The 8,843-nt window shown below is 42.9% G+C and overlaps 1 non-coding gene across 1 annotated transcript; it reads right to left on the bottom strand.

The window, feature by feature from the left end:
- Nucleotides 1-8,030: 8,030 nt before the first annotated feature.
- Nucleotides 8,031-8,103, bottom strand: trnan-auu (transfer RNA asparagine (anticodon AUU)). The gene has a single exon. It is a non-coding gene; the product is annotated as a tRNA-Asn (tRNA).
- Between the last annotated feature and the right edge of the window lie 740 nt (nucleotides 8,104-8,843).

Raw genomic sequence — 8,843 nt, 5'->3', positions numbered from 1 at the left:
CACAAACATTTCACTGTTTTTCATGTGCCTGATATCCGACCGCAGTTTGAACTGTAGCGAATCAGGCATGCTCAGAAGACATTGTTCACAGAGTGTTTTCTTGTCGCCAAATCACACATTCGAAAACTTGAAATGAGATTACGAGATCGGAGTCATTCAAAGTGCTCCCAGTTACTGCAGATCAGGAATTAAAACCTGGCACCGGCTTCAGGACTATCAGAATGAGGCAATGAATCCGAAAGTGGGAAGAGAAAGGTGCAACTTTCGTCCATGGGTGGCCTCAAACCACCAAAGCTTTTGATTAACATCCGAACGCGCTAACCGATTGCGCCACAGAGATCACCCAATGCATGTGTTTGCAAGATACACTAAAGCAGCGTGTCACCTAGCCAAAGTTACAAGTTGCAGCCACAGAAATGCAATTGACAACTATCAGTGTTACTTTTCCAGAAACAAAAGATGGGACATTGTTTGTGGAAACATGGGAACGGTCTGGTCTCGCTCACAGCATCGATATCACCGCCAACCAGCTCTCCTGCAACCGGCGCTCCCACCGGTGCTTTGTCTGTTGCTTAGTCGCACTGTGGGAGAACCTTCACCACACGGACTGCAGCGGTTCAAGAAGGCGGCTCACCACCACCTTCTCAAGGGCAATTCGGGATGGGCAATAAATGCCGGCCTCGCCAGCGACGCCCACATCCCATGAACAAATAAAGAAAAAGTATTCTAAGCGTCCTGACGCTGATGTCAGGTTTTGATCCCTGATCTGCAGTAACTGGGAGCGCTTTAAATGGCTCAGACCTCTTAATTTCATCCACAACATCAGAGTAACTGTTCCATGGGGACATGCCCACTCAGCTGCGTCTTGGCCGCCTGTCTGGTCAGTCTTTTATTCGCCTCCCATTCCGTTTCCCAAAGCGTATCTACAGATTCACAAAGCTGTTTGTCATTTCGGTTCCTTTCGATTTGTCCAGCTCCCGACTGGCAATAATTTGCAAACCTGGTTGCAAACCTCCGCCTTGCATCGTGTCCAGTGATGGGTTATGTGGAGAGACTGGAGAAGCTGGGATTGTTCTCCTTCGAGCAAAATAAGGTTAAGGGGAGATTTAATAGAGGTGTACAAAATTATGAGGGGATTTTGATAGAATGGATGGGGAGAAGCTGTTTCCATTGGCAGGAGGGTCGATAACCAGAGGACACAGCCTGCATTTGTCGAGCGCCTTTAAGGTAGTAAAACGTCACAAGGTGCTTCACGGGAGCGTTATTAAACAAAATTTGACCCGAAGCCACATAAGGAGATATTGGGACAGGTGACCAAAAGCTTAGTCGAAGAGGTAGGTTTTAAGGTATGTGTTAAAGGAGAGAGAGGCGGAGAGGTTTAAGGAGGCATTTCCAGAGCTTAGGTTGCTGAAGGCACAGCCGCCAATGGTGGAGCGATTTAAATCGGGGATGCGCAAGAGGCCAGAATTGGAGGAGCACAGAGATTTTTTTTATTCGTTCATGGGATGTGGGTGTCGCTGGCAAGGCCAGAATTTATTGCCCAAACCTAATTGCCGAAACCTCAGTGTTGTTAGGTAGGGAGTTCCAGGATCCAACTGCGATGAAGGAACGGCCGATATATTTCCAAGTCGGGATGGTGTGTGACTTGGAGGGGAACGTGCAGGTGGTGTTATTCCCATGTACTTGCTGCCTTTGTCCTTCTAGGTGGTTGAGGTCACGGGTTTGTGAGGTGCTGTGCAAGAAGGCAATCGAGTAAAAGTCGAGCAATGTATTCCGCTCAATCATTGATCATTCCATTCAGATCTTCTGCTTTTCAGCTGCACTTCCCCCCAAACATTGCAAATAATTTTGCTCAGTATTTGTTTCGCTTGTTTAATATTTTGTTCTCCGGCTTAGCTAGATTAATATTTCATTTTAATTATCAATGACAGGAAGCAATGAACAATGAACTAGTGAGCAAAGTTTCGTTTATTATTAAAAAGCAGTGATTCCGAAATTATCCAGGCTGATATGAATGGTATAAGAAGTAATGATTTCGACATGATTTAAATACGCAGCCTTCAGAATCCAGAGTCAGACGCGCTACCGTTTCACCACGAGGTCTACTGATGGCATAGATTATATATATATATATACTTATTATATACTTAAATATATATGTTTGATGCAGTGTTCCCTTGTGGTTGGGAATAGTTCATTGCACAAAAATAATTCAAGTCTGTGAGACATTTAATGTTTTTTTAATCGCCATTAATACGTTCTGTTGCACACTGAAGGAAATGCTCACTTGTTTGCCAAGTGACAATTAAAACGTCAATAAATCTTTGTGTTTTGTATGTCATGAACTTTTATCCCTTCCCGTTTTACATACTTTATTTTAGGAGTCTGCTTAAAAGTGTTTAGTGCTTATTGTACCAGGAATCTGGTGTAGGCGTTGTTAAATTTAAAAAGGTTTGTCGCCCCTTTCATGCATGAACAAACTCGACCCTGGAGGTTTATGGGGAGCAAGTCCCAACAACATGCTTCCCTCCGAGGTTAAATCGTGGACTTTCTGCGTGTAACTGGTGAACATGATAACCGCTGCACTATGGAAATGAGAAACTTTTCGTTCTTAGCTCTGAAGGAAGTGTCTCGGGAAAACATGAACTGTTGACTCTCTTTGCACTGACTCTTTTCACGAATATTTCATCGATCGAAACTCTCCAAGTCACAGGGAAAAAATGTCAAAGTCATTAAACGCCCGAATTAGCCCCAAAATCTATCAATCTCAGTTTTGAAATTTTCAATTGACCCCCAGCCTCAACTGCTTTTTGAGGGAGAGAGTTCCAGAATTCCACTCCCCTTTGTGTGAAGAAGTGCTTCCTGACATCAACCCTGAACGGCCCAGCTCTAATTTTAAGGTTATGCCCCCTTGTTCTGGACTCTCCCCACCAGAGGAAATAGTCTCTATCTGCCATGTCAAATCCTTTAATAATCCAAACACCTCAATTAGATCACCCCTTAATATTCTGCACTCAAGGGAATGCAAGTCTGGTCTTTGCAACCTGTCCTCATAATTGCTTATCAAGGATAGCCAACAAAAAGGGTTTTACGACGGCTGGCTCTTGAATGCATTGGTTTTTGTCAACGGGCTCGTTGGTCTAGGGGGATGATTCTCGCTTCGGGGTTATCTATCCAAACATATGAGAGGTCCCGGGTTCAAATCCCGGACGAGCCCTTATTTTACTCTTCAACTTCCAAAGACAGAAAAGTACCCAAATCACCCCACATGAGTGAAACAATTCCAATGTTTCATACTATTACCAAACACAACTGCCCAACGTGGTTCTGATGAAAGGTCATTGACCTGAAACATTAACTCTGTTGCTCTCTCCACAGATTCTGCCTGACCTGATGAGGGTTTCCAGAATTTTCCATGTTATCAGAGTATCACTTCCCTCATCACCGAACTACACTCCTCCACAAGATGTCGCCTTGTGGTGCAAGCAGGCTCCTTCCGCACAGCCAGGTGTTCTGCTTTAGGCATTAATTATAAATATCACTTTTGAACTTGTTAGTTAAAACATATGGCCTTGCCCATTGACCAGAGAGCAGAATGGTGTTTATCTCTCACCAGTGCAGCCCTTTCCCGCTGCGTCAGCTTGGAATGATACGTTGCAATCATACATATCTCACACCTCTCCTGCTTCCCTGTGAAGCTGGTAAGATGAATAGCACACAATGCTGTCTGACACACATACACACCAGCTCTGAATGATTTAAAGGCCTTGTTATGATTGTCAGAGAATTGTTTATATCAAAAGGATAATTAAACTTATGAGTATTATGATATCAGCTCCGATCCAAGAGTTTCTGGACTTCAGAATCTACTCGTCTCTATATTAAACATATGCATGCATATAAAATGAAGCAAATCTGTCTTATTATTGTAGTTTCATTCTCCCAACAGAGATTTATACTTCCTTACTAAAGAGGCAAATGGTAAAGGTTAATATTAATTCAATATAAAGACTAACTCTTTCCTTACAATACAGATACCCCAAACTAATATAACACCTCAAACTGATAGAGCTTCTCAAATTAAAACAGTACCTCAAACTAATACGGTACCTCAAGCTAATACAATACCTGAAACGGATAGAGAATCTGAAACTAATATAATACCTCAAGCTAATACATCATCTCAAACTAATAAAGAACCTCAAACTAATACAGTACCTCAATCAAATACAACACCTTAAACTAATACAGTACCTCAAACCGATACAGAACCTGAAACATAAATTAATACCTCAAACTAATACAGCATCTCAATCTAATACAGTATCTCAAAGCAATAAAGTACCTCAAACAAATACAACAGCTTAATCCAATACAGCACCTCAAACTGATGCAGAATCTGAAATTAATATTTTTTTTAATTCGTGAATGGGATGTGGGTGTCGCTGGCGAGGCCGGTATTTATTGCCCATCCCTAATTACCCTTGAGAAGGTGGTGGTGAGCCGCCTTGTTGAACCGCTGCAATCCGTGTGACGAATGCTCTCCCGCAGTGCTAATAAGTAACAGACAAAGCAGCGATTAGCGCGCCGGTTGCAGGAGAGCTGGTTGGCGGTGATATCGATGCTGTGAGCGAGATCAGACCGTTTCCATGTTTCCACAAACAATGTTCCTTCCTTTATTTCTGGAAAAGTAACACTGATAATGGACAACGACATTTCTGTGGCTGCAACATGAAACTTTGGCCAGGTGACACGCTGCTTTCGTGTATATTGCAAGAAACAACACCGGTTGGTCTCTGTGGCGCAATCGGTTAGCGCGTTCGGCTGTTAACCGTAAAGGCTGATGTTTCGAGCAAGAAAACACTCAATGAACAATATCATCTGAGCATGCCATTCGCAATAGTTTAAACTGCGGTCGGATAACAGGTACATGAAAAAAACAGTGAAATGTTTGTGTGGGCGCGATGCTCTGGGATTCCCTGCCTGACCATCACCACCGATCCTTCTCTGCAGCCTTCCGAAATACAGCGCAGTAAATGTATCCCTGTGAAATGAGCTCCTGGACAGTAATACGGAAATTAGTTTGGCTGAGGGGTTATATCCATATCACAGAGCTTGAAGCATCAGTTTTCCGTAGTATACTGGTTATCACGTTTGCCGAGCAGGCGAAAGGTCCCCGGTTCGGAACTGGGCGGGCGCGTTTTGTAAACCTTGTCCCCATTAAAAATGATTAAATATTTAACGATTCACATTGATGAATGATGTGAACAAAGTCCATATCTCCCAGCCCTGTTCATGCAGTCCGCTGGGAGCAGGCGATGAATGCCAGCGTGATATTGGGGGTGAAGGCTGCTTCCAATACTGTCTCACACCCGGTGGGATCTGGCGGAGATTTGATAAGCCCTATCTATTTAACCAATAGATGAAACGGTGTTTGAGAAACATTCAAAAAATATAATAACATCCAGGATCCTGTCTTCAGAGTGCGTGGCGCAAAGGTCTGACTCCAGATCAAAAGTTTGTGTGTTCACATCACATCGGGGTCACTGTTTCTTTCACCACTCACATGAGACTGGATAATTCCCGAATGAAGGTTTCAATTGCTTTTTCACACAAAACAAAACAGAAGTTTGGTCTAAACCCTGACTCAGTACCTACCCAGTGGGAGGGAGGGGAGCGCCTGATACCCTCATTATTTCATGCAACAAACTGACACGAATACTGGTATTGATTCAAAATCGACCTGCAGATGGACACACACAGAAAAAAGACAACCACAGAAACAGACAGCAACTACTTGTATATATATATATATATATATCTGTATATATCGCCTTTAACGTGGTCAGACGATTTAAGCTCGGTGAACTTGCTTCAGCTTTCTGAAATGTACTTGCCTATCCTTCAGAGGTCACGGGAAATATATTTTTTGCCTTTCGAAAAAAGCCGCGAAAAGCAGAGACATGTTTTGTTTTCAACACGGCTGGTGAAATGGCCGGACTATCATAAATTAGGGGTCGCCTTTGAAACACTGAAAGGAGACGACCTAAAAATCATTGAGTGCAAATTTAAAATCACGGTCACTATTTATTTAGGTCTGAAAGAAATAACAATAAACATGGCATGATGTGGAGATGCCGGTGATGGACTGGGGTTGACAATTGTAAACAATTTTACAACACCAAGTTATAGTCCAGCAATTTCATTTTAAATTCACAAGCTTTCGGAGGCTTCCTCCTTCCTCAGGTGAACGTTTGTTGGAAACGTTTTCATTTCCAACAAACGTTCACCTGAGGAAGGAGGAAGCCTCCGAAAGCTTGTGAATTTAAAATAAAATTGCTGGACTATAACTTGGTGTTGTAAAATTGTTTACAATAAACATGGCAGTCAGCGTCCGCGGTGAGACGGTGTCGAACTTGTTTGCTGCGAAGTTCACCGCTGGGCTAAAGTTGAAGGACGCGATCCCACTCAATGTGAAGAATGAGCTCAGAACCAACAGGTCCCGTCAACGTCAAACACCTCCTTTCTTGTTCAATGGAGGGAGCAGAGGCGTGTTCATCATCAGACGCCAGCAACTTTAAGAAATGGAACAGATAAAGGCACAGATGCAAGTTCCAAATCTTTTCAATGCAAAGTTATTTCACTTTATTTAAAGTGCCGTGAGGCTGAAAACGGGTCCCAGATGATTTGCGTTCACTCGTGACTTGTTTTCCAGTGTTTGTCCGTCAGATTTGCAATTCAATTTGTATTGGATATTGAAGATATTTCAGGATGATTGCACAACATACCATGTGTAAAGCAACCATCTTGATAACTTCAATCATCACACACTCTACATCGACACTGCAGAGGCCCCAGCACCCCTTTCAATATTGTTTTTCTTAACTCACAGTTTTCAAAAGGGAATTGGATAAACGCTTGGATGGAAACATTTTCTGGGCTATGGGGAAACAGCAGGCGAGTGGGACGAACTGGAAAGCTCTTTCAGAGAGCTGGCACAGGCACGATGGGCCGAATGGCATCCGAATGGCGCTGTCCTATTCTATGATTCTATTAATAGGTCAATTTCCACCTGTCACTTAGCCTCCCTAAATGGAGCGCAGTAATCGTGTCCCTGTGTACTGTGCTCCTGAACAGTAATACGGAAATTAGCGTGGCTGAGCGGTTTGAAACTCTGGTTCGGCTCCTAACAGGAAATTTCCTCTCTAGCTTTGATTAGTTTATGAATTATCTCCCCCCTTTCGATCTTAAATGTCTTTATATATTTTTTAATCTCTTCTTCTCCTGTCATGCCCACAATATTAGTCTCCCTGTTAAATACTGAAGCAAAGTGATTATTTAATATTTCTGCCATTTCGCTGTCATTGCCTGTGAGTTTGTCGTGTGTATCCCTTAGTGGCCCTATTCCAATCCTAAATTTTCTTTGGCTGTTGATGTGTCCAGAATACTTCGCTTATTTGATATTCCTTTTTGCCTTTCCAATAGTTCTTTCGACTTCTTTCCCAGTCTTTTCACATTCCCCTCTCTCCTTTATTGTCTCGTGTGTGCCTTTTTCTTTAGTTTCAATTTTGTCCTTATTTCTTTATTCATCCCTGTTGTATCATTTCTGGCTAGTTTTTTCTTGCTTTTTCGTGGGATATATTTCTCCTGGACTCTATCGATCATCGTTTTAAATGTTTCCCACTGCTGTTCTATTTCTTTGTCCCGGTCATTAATATGTCAAACATTTCACCATTCAAAACTTCTCAAATCACATATGCATGACAAAGCCAGTTGCTTTTGTGGGTGGAGCAAATCAACTTGGCAGAAAAATCAGCTGCAGCCCAATCCACAAATAAAATATTTCCAGGTCTTGGTAAAAATCAGCAATGTTAGAAGTGGAATTCGAACCCACGCCTCCAGAAAAGACTGCAACCTGAACGCAGCGCCTTAGACCGCTCGGCCATTCTGACTACCGATACCATGCTTTATTCTGCATTATTTCTGCACTGTTGGCCAGTGATAGCAGCATGAAAGTTAAAAATGGTCCTCGCCAAATGTAGGGCTTGAACCCACGATCCTGAGATTAATAGTCTCATGTTCTACCAACTGAGCTAGCCAGGCCTGAGCACTAATAACCGCCTTATCTGTTATTGCAGCAAGCAGGAGAAATTATTGGAATCAATTCTGAGGGACAGGATCAACTGTCACTTCGAAAGGCACGGACCAATCAAGGGCAGTCAGCATGGATTTGTTGAGGGGAGGTCGTGTCCAACTCACCTGATTGAATTTTTCGAGGAGATGACAAGGAGGATCGATGAGGTAGCGCAATTGATGTAGTCTACATGGATTGTAGCAAGGCTTTTGAAAAATTCCCACATGGCAGATTGGTCGAAAAAGTAAAGGCCCATGGGATCCAAGGGAATGTGGCTTATTGGATCCAAAATTAGCTGAGTGGTAGAAAGCAAAGGGTAATGGTCAACGGGTGTTTTTGCGGCTGGAAGGCTGTTTCCAGTGGGGTGTCGCAGGGCTCGGTACTTGGTCCTTTGCTTTTTGTGGTGTACATTAACGATTTGGAGTTAAGCGTAGGGGGCATGATTGAGAAATTTGCGGTTGACATAAAAGTAGGTCGTGTGGTTGATAGCGAGGAGGAAAGCTGTGGACTGTGGGGGTTCAGGCATTTTTCTGATAAAAAAAACGCTCAATCTGTCTCTGAACTTATTTTGAACGAATACGTGTGTTTGACCCGGCACAGGCACGATGGGCCGAATGATCTCCTCTTGTGGACTAACATAATACCATGATACTAAGTGTTGTCAGATGGAAAAGCAACACATTCCAAATAAGAGCAGAGAGAGGAAACT

This window comes from Heptranchias perlo, unplaced genomic scaffold (genome assembly GCF_035084215.1).
Source record: "Heptranchias perlo isolate sHepPer1 unplaced genomic scaffold, sHepPer1.hap1 HAP1_SCAFFOLD_52, whole genome shotgun sequence".
Lineage (NCBI taxonomy): Eukaryota > Metazoa > Chordata > Chondrichthyes > Hexanchiformes > Hexanchidae > Heptranchias > Heptranchias perlo.
This window is presented reverse-complemented; position numbering and strand designations above follow the sequence as displayed.